The sequence below is a fragment of the Pyxicephalus adspersus genome, chromosome 6 (assembly GCF_032062135.1).
Source record: "Pyxicephalus adspersus chromosome 6, UCB_Pads_2.0, whole genome shotgun sequence".
Lineage (NCBI taxonomy): Eukaryota > Metazoa > Chordata > Amphibia > Anura > Pyxicephalidae > Pyxicephalus > Pyxicephalus adspersus.
Genome location: NC_092863.1, coordinates 36,502,829 through 36,520,634, shown reverse-complemented (window position 1 = coordinate 36,520,634; position 17,806 = coordinate 36,502,829). Strand labels below are relative to the sequence as shown.

The 17,806-nt window shown below is 36.3% G+C and overlaps 2 long non-coding RNA genes across 3 annotated transcripts in view; one reads left to right on the top strand and one right to left on the bottom strand.

The window, feature by feature from the left end:
* Positions 1-15,862, top strand: part of LOC140333550 (uncharacterized) — a 59,708-nt gene extending 43,846 nt beyond the window's left edge. Inside the window, exons 4-5 of one of the 2 annotated variants that reach the window (XR_011921391.1) lie at positions 10,687-10,761; positions 14,156-15,862. This is a non-coding gene — a long non-coding RNA (uncharacterized lncRNA). Of the gene's footprint in view, positions 1-752; positions 2,393-10,686; positions 10,762-14,155 lie in introns of those variants that run through there. The other variant, XR_011921392.1, reaches the window with a different exon arrangement.
* On the bottom strand, positions 5,763-13,125 carry LOC140333549 (uncharacterized). The gene is made up of 3 exons (XR_011921390.1): positions 13,046-13,125; positions 8,760-8,902; positions 5,763-6,914 (listed from the first exon to the last, which is right to left on the bottom strand). It is a non-coding gene; the product is annotated as an uncharacterized lncRNA (long non-coding RNA).
* Positions 15,863-17,806: the final 1,944 nt, after the last annotated feature.

Sequence of the window (17,806 nt, the reverse complement as noted above, 5' to 3'; positions counted from 1 at the left end):
TCCTCATTGTACTTCTCAAAGATCCTCATAGTACAAAAAAAGGCTCTTGATTTAGGTTTAGGTTGGTTGCTAACAGCTTAGAAACACTTGCCGTGTGTTTTCATTATAGGGCTGGCTGCACGAGATAAATGAGGATTTGTTTTAAAATGATTTTACTGCTTCTTCAGAATATTTGGGTTGATAAAGCAATTTCTGACAATGTTGTCCTTCACTGTATAAAAAAATATAATTACTCCTTTATGTGAGTAAAGAATTTTGTGGTGACATGTTCTAAATTGTTATTTTTGTCGCCATTGTGAATTCCTCATTTCTAATTTTGTAAAACTTTGCTTTAATATAGACAAGGACCAATCAATGTATGTATCATCTACAAGAGGGTGTGAAACTCATCAGTGATATTGTGTCCCACAGGCAGATGGCAGACAATCACCTCCAATGCATGTTCTGCTAGTTTTGGTTAATGTCCATCTTGGGCCCCCACTATTTGATTGGGTGTTTACTTTTGAAGTTAGGGGTATTTGAGGATGAACAGACACACTTGTTAACCTCATGGGCAAGTGCTGCCTGTGGGTGTTAATTGTGGTTAGGCCTGTCTGCTACATTCTTTAAAAAACTTAGCAACACCTCTGCAGGAGGCTCTGTAATTGATGAAAGAGCTGTCACAGGAAGCATATACTCCCATGCTGCAAAAGGCAGCTTAAAGTGCAAGTAAACTAAAAACAAAAAAATAATACTTACCTTTATTCGGGCAGGTCCCTCGATGGCGCTGGTCCTTCCCACGATCCGGTCCCGCATCGTCCTGGAATTTCTCGTCCCGCCGCAGAGGAAGCCCTGTCATCTTCAAGATCGGGTGACATAGCCACTGTGAAGGGGAAAAAAAGAGAGCCCATCGCACTGTGCATGCATGAGATCAGCATCTCTTTCCCCTAGTCTTGATCCTGCTGCAGAGATGAAGACTTAAAGGGGAGGTGCTGCACCCTTTTTAAAAAAAATAAAACACCTGCATTTTTACCTTAAATATAGACGGGTTGTTCACCCTTTTATGTAAAGTAAAAATGTTGAGTTTAGGTACGCTTTAAATGTAGCGTTGCATTGTCATTGTTGTTGCTTCTTCCCAGCTAGAATGAGTTCCACCATTTTGAGCTTTAAACCAATAGGATGGGCACACAATCACGATGATCAGTGGTTTTGAGGTTACTCATACGAGGAAATTATAGCAACAGGAAGACACTTTTATGGCTCAAACTGATATGAGCTGAGGACCCAGATTCATGTAGGTTAGGCAGAACAACTGTGTCTTTTGGCTGCTTACCTCAGGAGACAATGACTGCAATGTCTTATTATAGCCTCATCTTCTTCTCTTCTTTTAAACCTTTAGTTCCTCCCATTCTTGTGACTCCATAAACTTACCCCTGATCCTGGCTTTATAGTGTTCTAATTTTATTGCAGCATGCACAGTAATTCATGTCTAGGTTTGAATGGGCCCATATAGTTTCCCTTTAAGACTAAACTGAAGTGCATGGTTGTGATGCAGGCTGTAAGAGAAGAGTAGAATTTTTGTTTGATTTGTCTCTTAAAATTACAGATTAGATCTTTTAGTTTATTTGCATGTGTTCATGGCCAGGGCTGCTATTAGAAATTTTGGGGCCTGCGTAAAACTTCCTGTCCCCCCCCCCTCAAAACGTTTCAGCATTGCAAAGTTAAGTTCTTTGGGCTGCACAGGGCCGAGTACAGAAGAACCCCTTGTAACCTCTACCTCAGGATGGCTGCTCTTTTCATGGCCACTGTGATAGGATCATGTGAACTGATGCATGTGTGTTGTGTGGGGGTGTCTGCAGTTGAGTGATTAGTTCATACATGTGTAGTAATGGCTACTGCAATGGAACCATACAAAAATACCTATTGTGTCTGCACTGTTGCAGCTATTCTTACATACTTCTGATGACAGATGAGAATAATATGCATGTGCTACCTGTGATGGGTTCATTGTTGGTTGTGGGTATCCACAGAGTTCAAACTGGCTGTTGGTGGACCTTAATGGGGGTTGACTCTGAAAGGCCAAAACTGAGAGGACAAAACTAGCAGGATAATTCCCGTTTGAGGTTGGAGCCAAGTAACCACAACAGAGATAACATCTCTGTGAGCAGGAATAACACACAATACCAGCTGTTTGGGATGGGGGGTGTGCATTGAGAAATCTACTTCAAGGACTTCTCCAAATAACCTGCCAGGTGTGTAAACATTGCTGTTTTCTGATGACACCCAAAGGAGCTGGAACCAGCTGGTCAGCTGAGTCAGAGGATTTGCCACCAATGAAACAGTGACGCCTACTGGAGAATATCAGCGGGCACCTGTGAACAGTGAATTTCCGGAAGTGGGAGGATACTCCGGGTAAGGGGTGGATGCATGGCCATGGCCGAATGTGGCCAGGGGACAACAGCCACAAATCTCTCTTATAACCTCTCTCTTACTCTATCTTTCTTCTTGGAACCCAGCCAGGGTGCAGGATACAGAGGACAGACTCTTTGCGTAACGTATCATTTTACTTTGTGTGATCATTATCTAGCTTATTTTGAATAATTGTTGATTACTTGTTAATTCTTTTTCTATGTTAATAAATATCTTGTTATCTAAGATATGTGTGATTATTAAGCTAGTAGAGACTAGTAAAGAACTAGTAAAGCTAGTAAAGATACTGCTCTCAAGAAAGGGCATAACATAAGGGAAACAGGAATTTTTCCTTCATTATTGGCACCCCAGAAAATGTTCTTTTACCACTATAAGTAAATGGGAGAGTATTCCCAAAATGCTATAACAATAATATCAAAAGTGCTAAATAATTAGGTGTAATTAATGTATGTGTCTTCCCAAAGAAAAAATGAAAAAATATTTTGACCCATAAAATGTTAATAGCAGCTAGTTACAGATAATTCTTTCTCCCTGATTTGTTACAAAATTCATGTCTATTCTATCAGGGTGCTTTTGTTATATTATGAAAGTCTGGAAATACCCTCCTTCCCTTATTACCCCTCAAAAATAATGACGCTAGCACAAAATAAATTAAAAGCAATGTTTGTTTATTGATTACACTTGTGTTAAATGTTCTTTATAGTTTTAATTAAATAATCCAAATTCAATAAATAATTTATAATACCATATTAGAATTAGCAAATACAATATAAACATACACAATACATAAATAACATCAATCAAGAACAAAAAATTTAAATAAATAACATATTTTTAAACTGATCGAAAAGTATTGTTCTTTGAAACTGATTAGGGTAGCAGTTTACCTTATTACCAATACATTTGTCAGTTGTTCTTGCAATGGTGGTATGCTATGTCCATAGTTTACATGTTCTTTAAATATTATTGATTATGAACAGAGCAAGGGCTTTTTAAGAAAATGAACTGCTTGTAATATGGCACTGATGCAGGTATTACCTGACCCTTTAGGCTGTTAACATTTTGTAGTCACTAACTGCATCTGGTACATTCTATACTATCTATACGTTTAGAATGACTTCAGTAAAGTTTACAATCATCAACCATCAAATAGGGGGAACAATGAGAAACATAGTCAAGCAAAGCCCTCTTTTCTTTAGTTACCACTAAGTGTCATGGAAATAGATAAAGCTGAATACAGTAGAACTTCAGTTATCCGGCACCCACAGGGATCGGCCGATTCCGGATAAGTGTAATTTCCGGATTACTGAGGTTAATTTTCCCAGACATTCAGCACTAGACTTGAATGATGAGACTTGTCCCAATTCACCTCTAGTTCTGAATGGCTGAGAAAAGGGAAACACTGATGACGCTTGAGCCGTCATCAGGGTTTCCCTTTTTCCTGAGCCAATCATGGAGTGGAGCAATCAGCGGAGCTCTGCTGACAGCTCCACTTTTCTTGATTGCCGTAGCGGAGCTTTGGTAGGTGTTCTTGGATGCAATACACATGCCACAGCTGCAATCAAGAAAGCAGAGCTGTCGGGTACTGGTTATCTGAATTTCCTGATTATCTGAGTTCCGTATACCTGGGGTTCTACTGTATATATTTGGGAGCTAAGGATTTGTATTTCCAAACTCTTCCCTCCCATACTGGGGCTTCATTGTTGTGCAGCCTGCTCATGTCAAGGCTGAATGGCCCTAGATACTGTCTTTTCCTTATATTTATACTAACTGCATTAAAAATACATTTTATATTTTTAAAATGCATAAATACCTACCTAAAATTTCATTCCAAGGCTTTATTCCCTTTTTTGATCACATTTTAAAAACTAGTCATTTCACTAGGATGTACATTCACAAAGAATTGTTTTACATAGAAAAGATTTTCTAAAACTGTTCAACATCAAAGTGCAGAAAAAAAAACTTCTGGATACCAGAAGTATAATGTTCTGTATCTCCTCTGTGTTTAAAATAAGTAAACACTGTTGCAAAAATAGCAAAGTAGGTCCTAAAAGACATGTAAGTGCACATAGTTCTTACTTTGTCAGGTGCTCATGCATGGGCTATTCATGAATCATTATTCAGTCCCAGTTTTTTCATGAGGATTAAATCTCATTGCATTTAAAAAACATAAGTAACTGTGATTTGATATTGTAGTAGACTAGTTAGTTTGTTATTTGGCAAACCACTTCCCATCATAGTTTCTGTACCGTAGCCAAAAACCAAGAGTATGACAAATTGAGCAGCTTCCTTATGCAATCAGCTGTACAAATCTAATAAACTTTAAATATGAAAATTTGCTTTAAAAAATACCAAGTACTAGGGTCACATACCCAATTGGAATATTTTGGAAAATAATTCCCAATTAACAGTGATAGTACTATGTCAATGAAATGCACAGTGTTTCCTCAGTCTGAGATTATTGTAAAGTGCTACTAAAGTTAGTATTTAAAATGTTTGAAACCCTAACTCACACACCGCCACCCCTTTATAGACAGGATCCCTGACACCCCACGCTGCAAGCTATTGGGTAATTCAGAGCTGATCTCAGAGTAAACCAAAGGCTTGAGATTGCAGCCTATAACCCTGTTTGATAGAATGCCACTTTAGGCCTGATTTATCTGTATTCATAGCATCCACCAACCCTATTTAAAGCATATCTATGCTCCCGAACAAAAAAAAAGATTGATATATTGCAGTTTTACTGGTTCAAAGATGTGACGGCTGCCCCAGTTTTTTTTTCAGACAAGTAACAAGGTCAGGAAGTTTGTTGGTCACAGGATTACGAGGTTAAAATAAAGGAAATAACTAAAAGAGTGGTACTGGTAAACTGTAATATATTGTTTGTTCAGTTTTTTGGTTTAGATATGCTTATTGTCTATCTATCTAAGACAGCAGTTTTCACTTTTAGAGTACACACATTACTTAATGTAACATACATATATTTAAAATTAGTTATTAGCCAGCCATTCAATAGGCAATCTAATGTAAATTGTGCCAAAATGCTAGTATAGGTATATTTATTATTATGACTTCCTATTTATAGTGTGCACTTTGGCAACTGTTAGGTGCCTAAAATATAGACTCAATTTTACCTGTTTGTAGTTACAGGAAATTGTATTTGTAGTTACCGGTATGTACTTCCTGACTTCGACAGACAACCCTCAAGGGAAAAAACAGTTGGCTAGGATGAACTTTGCCTAATTTATTCCCCCAAGGTAAGCCAATTTGCCCTCACCTCACAAGAAAAGGGAATGGGAAGAGCACGGCACAAACAGTAACAGGCATTCTTAGCTAATACCACTCTACTGAAACTTGTTTTTTCTTGGGTATAATGCACTGAAATAATTCAGGCTGTGCACTTACTAAAGTTAATTGTCACCAAAGAAGATAGGCAATTTAAATTAGTGAACGTGGGGAAAATTTACTTCGCAAAGAACAGCCGATCTTGTGCAAGAAAATCTAAAAAAAAAAATAAAAAAACCCAAAAATGGATTTCTCTTTGCATATGATTGGATGGTTGGAGTCAGTGGAGCTTCATCTCATTTACTAAACTAAGTGAAAGATTTACAATAGGTGAACAGTTTAAACACCTTCAGTAAATCATTCTCATTGCCTGTAAAAGATTTTCTGTTCCCTTGACTGTCTGGGAATGTGAGGAAAATTTCCCCAATAAAGACACAGGAAACAAAAAAAAACAACATATTTTCTAGTCCTTCACTAGGTAAAAAATGGTATACTGTAGTTAAAAATGTTTTGTGCCATTGTGTTTGTATTAAATGTTTAAATGATTTGCAAGTGTTTAACCCTTGTGCAACAAAACAATTTGCTTCACTTGTAAACTTTTGCAATATAAGTTATGGAAAAATGATTGCCTTAGAATCTTACACATTCATTTTCCGGTAGTTGGGTAAAACACGTCATGTCCACTGTTTTCAATGGTCGTAATTTGTGGGCGTTCAATTATCTAAAAGCAGCACAGTCTTCCACACAAAAACAAATGGTGCATAGAAGGAAATGAAAAGTTTGCCATGAATTTAGTGTTAGTAAACCAGACTGATCTTTCTTTTCTTCCTTCTTTCCTTTTTCCTTAACCCTTTGCCAACATCTCTTAAGAACTCCACGTAAATACATGATAGTTTGCAACAATCCAACTTTCTTTGATAAAAATCTCTTGTGGGTATTGCAAGTCCAGTTTCATTCAGTCCCGTTTGTTTTTGTAGATAGGTTTGAATGTTTTCTTGCTGTGCTTCTATAGTTATCAGAGCCTGTGCGATCATTTTTGAATGCGTATATTCATCTGTGTGATTGTTCTTTAGGACAGTAAAGGCTTTGTGAAAAAGATTCAGGTTTCTGTGAATCTCTTTTAGCAGCCTTTTTATAACCTTTAGATTTGAGATATTTGGTTTAGGAAACCATTCCAGAGTCTTGTTACATTCTCCCTCAGAAATATCATGTTCTGTAAACTAAATGTAAAGCATATATTAGCACTTCAACACTTCTTTACACAACTTTTTTTGTTATTATTGGCAACAATTTTTTTACTGTCATTGGTATATGTTCAGTATGAAAGGGTCAATTGTCATTTTTGTATAGTAAAAAAATCAGTATCTATCCTGCTCTGGATAATAATTGTTAGATTCTCGACATTACAATCAAAATAATAGATCTTAGCACAGGCACTTTCATACATGGGAATTGTGCATAGTTAAGGTACCTATTAAAATATAAAGTTTTGGTATAGTTTAGTATTAATCATATTCAATGAAAAAAATTTATCAGCTATGGAATGGTTTGACAATAAACCAATTCAACGTTGTCCGGGCCTATGTAGGAAAATTATCAACCAGCCATGCAGAGGATGTATTCCATCCCAAAGTTGGAAATGGTAAAACATGCAGAACTGGAGGTGCCATCATGGCACCTATTTTTTTTTTGTTAAAAGAAAAAAAGGCAAACCTCAGGCCCCTTTCACAATTGTGGTGGAAAACCACAGGGTCAGGCACTCTCAGGTGCACTGCTAGCAGTGCTAAAAGTTAATGCATTTGCAAATGCATGCAAAAAATGGTTCTCAACCTAGTTAAATGGAAGCAGTTGGGACCGTGGTTCTGCCTGCAGAAAACTGCTGTTGTGAACCTCAGGTCTGATATGACCCTCAGACCAGACAAGCACTGGCTGCAGCTTCTAACAGCTATGGTGGCAGTTTTTGTCTAAGTTGGTTCTCACTGAAACAGATGAGAGCAATACTGTGTACAGAGTTTTTAGACTATGGGCAGCCCAACTCTAGGTTTTTGTGTACAGACAGCCCATAAAAGTTTATGGAGCTTTCCAACATAAGCACTTCGATTAACCTACATACATACAATAGGAATGATGGATCTTTTAAAGCTTGTCTGGTCCTAGGCTAATTGTTAGGGATGGGGAGGGGGGTATACATTTCTTTATAGTAATTTAGGATCTACTTTAAACATATAACAACCTATTTAAAATATTTATCAGTTTTCGTTTACACTATCTTTTCTTTAGGCGTAAAGATCAAGCAACCCTTTAAAAAGACAAACTGGAGGTCCAGTGTGCCAAAAAGTGGACAAAAAGTTATGTTGCCATATGTTAACATGCACTGCTATTTAAACCAATTAAACTTTTTATGAAAGTTTTTGCATCTATAAATGAATTTAAGCTGTTTTGGGGCATACAAATGGGATGTAACAATACTGAAAATAATGGTGAACTTGTGCACATTAAAATAATAAAACAAATAATATGAAATGGCCTACATACATTTTCTTACATTTCTAGGGCATATTTGAAAAAAATAGCTTCGGACCATAGCCCTGATTGTACTTCCTGTGTTATTCCTATATAACATGCTATTATATACCTGCTCCACTTACTGTATATGTACCTTAGCAGCTTCCACCACAGCCAGCACTTAAAGTTGTGGTCTTACCTGGTGTTGGCAGTAAACTCTAACATTGGATCCTATATCACGTGACAGTGATTGGGTCTATTGATAGGGTTCTACACCAGGGGACCATCACAGGGGAGGAGGTCACTAGTTCCTCCATACCAGCATCATGTATGGTGAAACATGTAGCATTGGAGGCTGGTATGTGGCAGAGGTAGTGGAAGTGTAGAACTACTGCTAAGGTGTTTATTTTCACATAATAAACAAGATATGTCAGATCTTTTATTATGCACAAAATAGTTATCATTATTATTATCAATGATAATACATTGTTTTTATATTGCCCCAACATACAACACAGCACTGTACAATAAATAGGGAGTTTGCAATTTATGGTACTTACGGATCTGGTAAATAGCATTTCAGCATCGTTTAGCATTTCAGAGTTTTTATTGGATATCTGTTGCATAATAGTTCTTGAAATGTTTGCACTGTTGCTGCGGTTAACTAAGATAATAAGTAACATAGCGGCTCCACAGATGAAACCTAAGGATACACAAATAAACAACAAATACAACTTAGTAATGCTTAATGTGAACCTTTGGTATTTTAATAGGATTCTTCTAGAACGCTCCCTCCTGGGGTCAGATTTTTCTGTGTTTATCTCCTCCATTTAAGGGACACCCCAAAGCCTTGTATGATGTGGACTAAGGTAGCAGTTTTAACTGAGTGACATTTTTATGCGTGGTGAAGGATCCTTCAAGTGGATGTGATACCAATACACAGAAACAGTATGATACCAGCTCACCTTGGCGGATGCTGCAACAATGTAAAATACCTTAGAGAAGATACTCACACAGACATTAAACTAAGCCATTTCTATGCTTTATAGTATTGTGTTATATACTGTATAGTAGTTATAAAGGACAAGGTTCACACAGCATTTACCCATTTTTTTTCAATGAAATCAAATTGGAATAATGGCCCTGATTTATTAAAGCTCTCCAAAGCTGAAGAAGATCCATTTTTTTATCAGTGAACCAGAGTCATGCAGCAAAGCTGCAATGGATTTGGTCAAAGATTGAAAACATTTGCTAACAAATAGCAAATTACGTTTAGAAAAAACATTTCAGGTTTGTTGGATTGTCCAGGTTCACTAATGAAAATGTATCTTCTCCAGCCTTGGAGCTTTAATAATTCAGGCCCAATGTGTGAATTATGTGTGAAGTTATGTGAAGCATTTATAAAAAGTCCCAATAGAGTTGTGTTGCTTTTTCGGGAAATCCTAAGGAAATGTTTGGTTTACCACAGGTGATAAGTAGGTCATTTTATATTATATTGTATAACATTCCAATGGGGTTTTTTTAAGGCTTATCTAAAGCAATAATTCATTTTCGTCTGTGGAAACCTAGGGTTCCTCCAAAAGTTACAGGGGTTCCTTGAGCTGTAGCTGACCATCCTCTCATTTGCTGTTGCCTGCATAGTTCATATTCTATTGCCACTTTGTAGAACCCCAATTATCTTTTTACTACAGGGATTGAAGCAAAGGTTCAGAGACCTAAGCATTATTTTAAGGAATTCCTAGGAGTAAAACATTTGAGAAAGGCGGCGCTATAGGAAGCATAGAGGACCTGACAATATTTGGCTTTACATAAAAACAGTAGTGGAGGAATATATAACATGACTAGCCTAATCGCTTTGAGATAGACTTTACATTAGAGTTTACATTAACAAATGGTTTTACTGTAGACTAAATGCAAACATCGCACAATAGTCAGAATCGAGACTGAATCATAATATGAAGCTGATTCTCTGAGAAATATGAAACAGAAGTTTATGTGCTGCTGTGAATAAACCACAATTTATCTCATAAGAATGGGGAAGAAAACTCATTCTGATAAATCATCAATGAACTATAAAAAAAAGGAAGTTTAGGAAAGCATCAGCTAAAAAAAAAACTTCAGAGATTAGGTGTTACTAAATTAATCTTGATTTAAAAAAAGGTTCTTGTTGTTGCTTTGTTTGGATCTATGGCTCCAGATTCAAGGTATTTTTAGAATAAAATAAAGTGTCATGCTGTTGCATCATACAGAGTATTGTACGTCACTTGGTATGATTAAGTGTTATGATATATAGATTGTGAAAGTAGAACAGTCATGCATGTTGTAATATACTGTACTTTCTGTATTTTATATCTAACATATATATGTTTTTATGTCATTCAAAGTGAATGCCATGAATATGCAGAGAATGTTAGTGCCTGTAGTCAATAATTCATTTAATGATGCATTCTTCCAATTAGCAATTAACAGGTATTTATTACCCTTTAGGTTACTGAACATTTGGAATGGGTATGGGAAAGCCTTGAAGCTTTGCATGAATCAGGATGCAACTGACATCTTTAGGTTAGATCTTGTCCTATTGTTTGTACTACATGGCATTTTAAAGTGCATTACATTTGGTGCTCAACTATGAACTTTTATCTCATGAATTGTTGTAACAAAGTGAATGATTTGTTTATGTGTGTATCTACTCTAGGCCTGCTGACAGCACAAGGTCTAGTGCAGGAGTGGCAATCTCTGGCCCGGGAGCCAAATCTGGCCCCCAACGTCCTTTTTTTTTGGCCCCGCCACTGCATTGAAATAGTGCCGTTATTACAATTCCTGGCATCACTCGCATCTCTAGACCAGTGGGCTCCCTGCCTATGTGTGGCCCTGCATTGGACTGTTTTATAGATGCAAATAATGCCAGGAATATTAGTAGCAGCGCTATTTCAATGAAGAGGGAATTGCAGCAGCGGGCCACTCATAGGATTTAGCTCCGCATTGGCCGCGTCTGGCATTTCCAGCACTACTCCTCAGCTTTACTTTTCCTTGCTACTCCAAGGCATGAACTTGAATGGTTGGATTTTCATAGAAGAAAATTGTTATTATTATTGTTAGCCTGTGCAAAAAGGTTACCATTTAAATTTAACTCGGAAGGCTACAAATAGAGAAAATGGCAGAGAAAGACTATTTCTTAAATAAAATTAAAAAAAAAAATCTTATGTCTCGTTCTCTATTATAGGCTTGTTCCAGATTAAATGTGAAGCAAAATCTCTTTCCATATGAAAAGGTTTTATATCTAATGAGTAGGAAAATTTTTCTCGATGTTTTCAATAAATTTCAAGGTTGGCCCCCAACTTGGTCTACGTTTTTAATTTTGGCCCTCTGTGTATTTGAGATTGACACCCCTGGTCTAATGCATGGAATATAGGAGAAAGTATTACTTCATTTACATCTGGAAGCCCAGAGGTTCTTTTGCATTCACCAGGCAAACTGTTGATGTGCACCCAGAAGCAGCAAACCAGAAGCTTTGCTTGTGGCTGTAACATATTTAAACAGTCACCATGCAGCCTAAAGCAACTTGTTGCTTTTGGGAACTGCACAACAATCTGCTACAACTCCAGTTGCAGCTGTGTACAGCCACATGCATAAAATTATTTTTATTATACTGTATTTATATAGCTCCAGCAGCGCTGTACAAAGTCCATAGTTATGTCACTAGCTGTCCCTTAGAAGGGCTCAAAATCTAGCATCCCTACCATAGTCATATGTTATTAACACAAGTCAATTATGGAGGTAACCAATTAACTACATGTTTTTGGAATGTGGGAGGAAACCGGAGTGCACAGAGAAAACCCACTCAAACATGGGCTAATTTCATTAGGATTTACACAATCTTTAAAAAAAGTCCCTGTTGTGCTAATTCCTGTGTAAGCTCTTTATGTCCCTATTTTTTTGCACTATAGTTGCAATAAAAGTGGGGTTCAGACAGCGTTACAGGTACAGGTTTTGCAGGATTGGATGCAGGTAGATGTAGAGCAGACTCAAAGGCCCTGATTTATTAAAGTTCTTCAAGGCTGGAGAGAACACACTTTCATAATTGAAGCTGGGCGATCCAGCAAACCTAGACTGGATCTGGTCCAGGATTGAAAACATTTGCTAACAAATAGCTAATGACTTTTAGGAAATCCATTCCAGGTTTGTTGGATCACTGAGCTTCACTGATGAAAGTGTATTGTCTTCATCCTTGGAGAACTTTAAATCAGAGCTAAAGACCAAAAAAGAAATCAACCTAGTAGCACCATAGTATACTTTCTGCCAACTCAAATTATGTTTGAATTCTGAAAGTGATACCACTTGTAAAAATATCTTGTTTCAATAAAATTAGCAAAATTGTTTCCTAGCTCACTGTCTTGGGACTGAGGGAAATCACCTTGTGACTCAGTATAATCTGCCCTGCGACTTGATTTAAATAGTTTCCTGAAAATTCCGAGAAGCAATATATTTATTCCTTTTTTTTCATACCTGAAAGCTGTCCTTCAACATGTACCGCTACATTATGGCCAATTTTCAATATAATTAGAGATATATATTTTTCTGGTTTGAAAATAATTAAGCATAACTAGGAAAACCAGAGGAGGCATATATAATCCAGAATAGTCCAGCAGGGCTAACCTTGTGGTACATCACAACCTCAGATAATCCCATCTTTTGCATAACACCTGCTCTGTTAGAGATGCAGTGATAGTTACAGTGTAGCTGGGGATTTATTAATATACATACTAGACAGTTATTTTTTAGAATTTGTAGCATATAGAGTTAGAATATTGGTATTAGATAAAAAAAATAAATAAAGAGAACTTACCCGATAATATTTCAGACCTCAATCCTGAAACCATTCTAAGTGTGAGACGACCGTCCGCTTACTCTGGTGTGTGTGGTTATAAGTGTTTTAAAAAGAAGAAGTCGTCTTTTATTTTGTATGCAGTTGCTTCCTATATGCTCATGGAAAATACACATTAACAAAACGCGGCCGCATAAAAGCTTCCACAAATCAGCTTCCACCCCAGTATATCACACTTTAAAAATACATTCCTAGAGGTTACTCTCGTTTCACAAATTTGTGTACAGTGCCAACAAATACTGTAATATACCACAATGACTTTTTCATTCTGAATGTATAACTACCCATACAGGTAGGTGTCATCTTTATCATGGGGGGATCAAAATGAAACCATTTTTGTTTAAAAACCACTTTTAAAGGTGTCATTATTTTAGTTAGTTGTAAGAAGTGACTTATTAAGCCAGAGTAAAAGAAAAACATGGCTACTGCCTTTATTTGTCATTTGTTTTTACTTGAGAAGCATTTTTTTTTCCATATTTTCAAATCAGTTGTATCGGTCTATATCATGGAGCAGTAAGCAATGATGTGCAATTACCAGTGATTAAAATAACATTGAATGGCTAAGGATCTAAGTGACACAAAAACGTTCTCATTAAATAAAATAGTGGAAACGTGAAGTTAATGAACTGGATAGAGAGGGATCTATACAGGCATAACATAATTTAAATGACAGCATTATCAGTATTCCTGACCATTAGGGTAAACATTATTCTTTATGATCACATGACAGCACTGGCAGAGCATGTTAGCACCTGTAGAACGGTTGTAGTAGCAAATAGGTCCCATTAGGATTAAAGTCCACTCACACCATTGGCTAAACCATACTAACCAATCAAATGTAACAGTTTAGTGTAACCAGATAAATGATTGCTGATTTCTGATTGTTTTTTAGGTGTTATTGCAATATTTACCCTGGCTAAATACATCAAAATCTTCAGTGCAATGTATTGTGCTTATATTTTTATACTGTTTACGGAACTTGCTTGTTAACACATACAAAAGCCAGTCACAACCAAATTTTCTTATTACATGTACAAAACCTTGACATTTACTTTTCTTTACTTTTTTCAGGAAAGTTTGACTGCCAGAGTGCATTGGCCTTTTGCTTGCCAAACACCGATTGAAGTGCACGAACTTTGCTAAGTACCAGATATTATTTGTTTTCTAGGTTCCTACCATGCACCAACCAATCAGTTCCATTTCTTGTCCAATAAATGCCACCCTCTGCATCTGACCACTTCCAACATCATTGATGGTCAGAACAGAGGGAGTGGCAACTAACAGACAATGACAGAAATTGTCTATCTTTGATGGTCAATGGGTTATTTTTTATTGATCTACATTAGATTCAATGTTTATAGATCAAGTATATTGGACATATTGACCACTGTATGGCCAACCTAAGGCTGCATACACATGCAATTTTTGTTGCTAGAAGCGATCTATCGTAATCAGAGATAATAAAATGACAGAATAGGAAACGAGCGCTGTACACACAGTGCTCTTCTGTTCTATATAGAGGGGAGAACTAACAAATAGCACCCCACTGGGCTCTTCTCCATTGAGCTGTACAGCGATTGTTCTCTATCAGTCGTTTATGGATGATGTTGGGTGACTGCTATACATACGTCAGATTGTCGCCCAAGATGAGCCTAACTGTTCGTACCGGGCAAGAATCATCTAATCCGTGAACATAGCATTTTTTTTACTTAGTTTATTATTCCTGAGGCAGAAACCTAAAAATACATATTAAATTCTCATGATCAGGAAATTTACAGATGAATCTTTTGGTTTGACATTTTGATCCTGGGCGTTAGTTTTCTGTGGATAATCTCTGAACATTTTCAAATGAAAAAAAAGGAAATGCTGAGCACATAGTCCCTGTTTTTCTAATCTTTTTGTGCCGCACCCCTAATCTTGTAAACTATTGTGGTTTTTCAGTTAGCGATAAAGGAAACTAGTCCTTGTGATCATGACATGAGTTATTGAAGATTATATTATTAAAGAATTTTGTTAAAGTGAAAATACAACAAAAATATAGGAAGTATAAAAATTAGATGAGTAAGTATTATTTGATATAATCGCCATGTTCTGGAATGATGATTGCAGTGCAAAGGAAAATTGAAAAGTAGAGGTAACATTTCATGTTATGAATTAGGCTATAAATAAACTTTCTCAAGAGAAGATTTGAAGTTGCAATTGCTAATTTCACTACCTTGAGTCATTGGTCTAGAACACAAAATGCAGATCAACGCTTCTGACGTTCCTGATTTGCATATTGGTTCCATGTCAGAGACTCAAAAAGTGTTAAAGAGAGTGGATCAAATAAATAACTTGACATATTTCACCAGCTTCTGGAAGTATATATTACTATCTGGACTTTGGTAGGCCTAAATAATAATACATTTCTAAGCGGGGTAAATAATCCATATAGAGCTTCACTTATAGTATGTTAGTAATTTATCATTGCAGAATACTGAATATTGTGTGATGTCTATAGCTTTTGGTAAACAAATAAGATGTGTTCACATGTGAAGACTTTAAAGAGAAACCTTAAGCAACATTTGTGGGGTACTAATGCGATCCAAGAAACATCCTAATTGTGTTATGTTAGGAAGTCCACTCAGTTTACCTTAAAGCTAAACATCAGGCTAATATGAAAAACAAATTGTTTATTTCAATCCAATATAGAGAAAAAAATCAATACATGTATATAACATGAGGATAAATGCCTGGACATGTCCTAATATCAGCCTTATGCAATCCTTTTATATGATTACACACATATCAGCATTTTTAAACAATCAGCTTTGTTTTGTTCTGCATGGTAAGAATTATTTTTGCAGGTGATAGCAGAATGATGGCCATGTCAGTGTGTTACTTCTTCTACCCAAAGCAGGTTGATGACCAAGCTATACCATTAGAATATGGATGAGAAAAGTAAGATCACCTTGCAGGGTTATCTGTATACCAGCATTGGCTGAACAAATTTATAAATTCTATGGCATAGTAAACAGTATAGATATATATTTCAACATGTGTATATATTGTTTGTTTTTAAACAGATATCAGATATTTCATGTACAGATATAGTATATAGAAGATCTTTTTATCTTGTGGGTACACTTGAAATAACTTTCAGATCTTTGGCAAACCCCTGCTATATATATTAAATCTATAGCTCACAGGATATTGGTGTGGTGGACAGTAGTAAGAATACCTTTTACACTACCGGCCATTTGGGAAAAATGTCACCCTTACAGATAGCCAAAATGTTCATTGGTGTCACTTAAAGTTCCAAGGAACCCTTACCAACCTCTGAAGGAATGCTATCTGAGAAAACATTCCTTTACAAGCGATTTATTATAGTGCTTCTGATAAAAAAAATAGGCTCCTGTCATATAATTCTGAATTAATTAAAGGTGCCCAATTTATTTTTTGCTAAGGTGCATCTTGTATGTTGGGCTGCTTTTAAAGCAGTGGGTATTCTTCTGCTTTTTAGTGGCGCCAGCTGTATTACTATTTCATTCAAGATATGCCTTTGCTATAAATAACATTCAAGAACTCTTACATTTTTCTAGTAATGTAATTGCATCATCATTTTAGCAATTCATACATCCTCATGACCGGAAGAGAGGAAGAAATAAGTAGTTAAAAGGAAATGTAAGAATGTATCAAGTTTTTTTTTAATTTTTTTTTTACTATTGGATAATTTACAGTAAAATTAACCCACCTAAACTAAGCAGCCATTTTGATGGAAAATAGCTTCCAGCATGCTGCAACAGCCCAAACCTAAGGCTAAAATGCAAATGAGGTGATTGGCAAAATGTGCTTACAGTACAAATAAGGGCTGTTTGGATTGGGGGGTAAGAATCCATGTTGTGTTAATTCTCTAAATGTCCTGGTCGTCAATGTCACTGGAAATAAAAGTAAAGATTAAATACAAAAAAAAAATACGACAACTGTCTAAGAAGAATGTGTCCCTCTTATTGCACAGATATCCGCCCATTTTCTTTTGAGTTCACAGGACAGATAGTGAAGGGAAATCTAGACACAAATAGACATCAAAAACTGACAGTGGCATAAAACCTCCTTTGTTCTATTGCTCAGAAGCACAGAAAACTGAGCAATAAATAATCATAGCAAATCCACATTCAGTGAGCACAGATGCTTTGAATCACTTGCTATGTTCTTAAACTCATGGGACATTGCAGTGATGAGCCTTCTCTTAAGTAGTTACTATTTGGCCATGGTTAAAAAATACTTCTGACGTCATACATGTTGGCTTGGCTGTCCAAATTCTGTATACTCATGTTTTGAATTGTTAATATTTCACAGTTTTAATACATTACAAAAGGTCAGATAAACCAAGGGATGTGGTCATTTTTCCTGTAAGGTAACTGTAAAGTACTCAAGAAATACATCTATTGGGCCATATTGCGCTTAAATGTGGTTACCTACAAAACCAAAAGTGCCTTCTGCTATCAGTAAACATCATCCGTTCTAGGTAACTTGTAAGTCAATTACAAGTTTACAGATCAAGCTAACAGTCAGGCATTTTTCCAACTATTCTTTAATTAAATACTCATTTATTTTTCTGTCATTTGCATCAATAGGCATTTAGATTGCTAGCAATGTAAAAACAGCAATAGGTAAAAACTAAATGACATTATGGTGATGTCCTTGTTATAGCACAATAATTTATTTAAGGTTTTGGTTGCC